Source organism: Pristiophorus japonicus, chromosome 3 (assembly GCF_044704955.1).
Source record: "Pristiophorus japonicus isolate sPriJap1 chromosome 3, sPriJap1.hap1, whole genome shotgun sequence".
Classification (NCBI taxonomy): Eukaryota; Metazoa; Chordata; class Chondrichthyes; family Pristiophoridae; genus Pristiophorus; species Pristiophorus japonicus.
This window is the reverse complement of record NC_091979.1, coordinates 316,549,599-316,550,470: the sequence shown is the minus strand read 5'-3', so window position 1 is coordinate 316,550,470 and position 872 is coordinate 316,549,599.

Here is an 872-nt window from a genome sequence, read left to right as displayed (position 1 = left end):
TTTGAAGAATTATTCTTGAGACGGGAAGTTGAAAACAACCGATACCTTATCATCTGCAGAAAATATATTCTGATGAAAGGTTATCGAGCTGAAACATTAACTCTGTTTCTCTCTCTGCAGAAGCTGCCTGACCTGCTGAGTGGGTCCAGCATGTTCTGTTTTTATTTCAGAATTCCAGCATTTGCAGTATATTGCTTTTGTTTTTCAGAAATCAAAACAAAAGCCCCCCCCCTCCCCCCCCGCCCCACAGCCGACCCCAATCCCTCACGGATTATTTCATTATTCATGTGTTGATTAGAATTTACTCTGTGTATATTGGCTGCTCTATTGATATTATATTCTGCTGCATCGCAACAATGGCTGGAATACAGATCGTGCTTTTGGGATAGGGGAGCGATGAGATAATTTCCATGAACTGTTCCCCAGGTGTACAGACACCAATTTACTTGTAGCAGTGAGTGAAGTAGAAATTAGACCATACAGCGACCATTTTTTCAAGTAAATAATGGGGACAGACAGCATCAATTTCCCACTGTGTCTCCTATACCCCAAGTGTGCCTGAGATACCACCAATGCCATATTGAGTGGATATTGTTCAGGTGTACCTGATGGCTGCCTTTAACAGGCATTAGGCTCCTTGCATATGTTAATGAGGGAACTCGACCCTGTCTCCTGAAAATGCATCAGTGCAATCATCGGGGCCATAGAAGCCATCTTAGTCCAACCCACTTCTGTCCATACCTTATAACATCTGCACACCACCCACAAAACCTGAGAGGCTGAGACTACAAGAGGAACAGAATTTCCAATTCCCCAATAGCCACTAAAATGTGTAGATTAACCAGAATGATACCAGAGCTTAAATGGTTAAA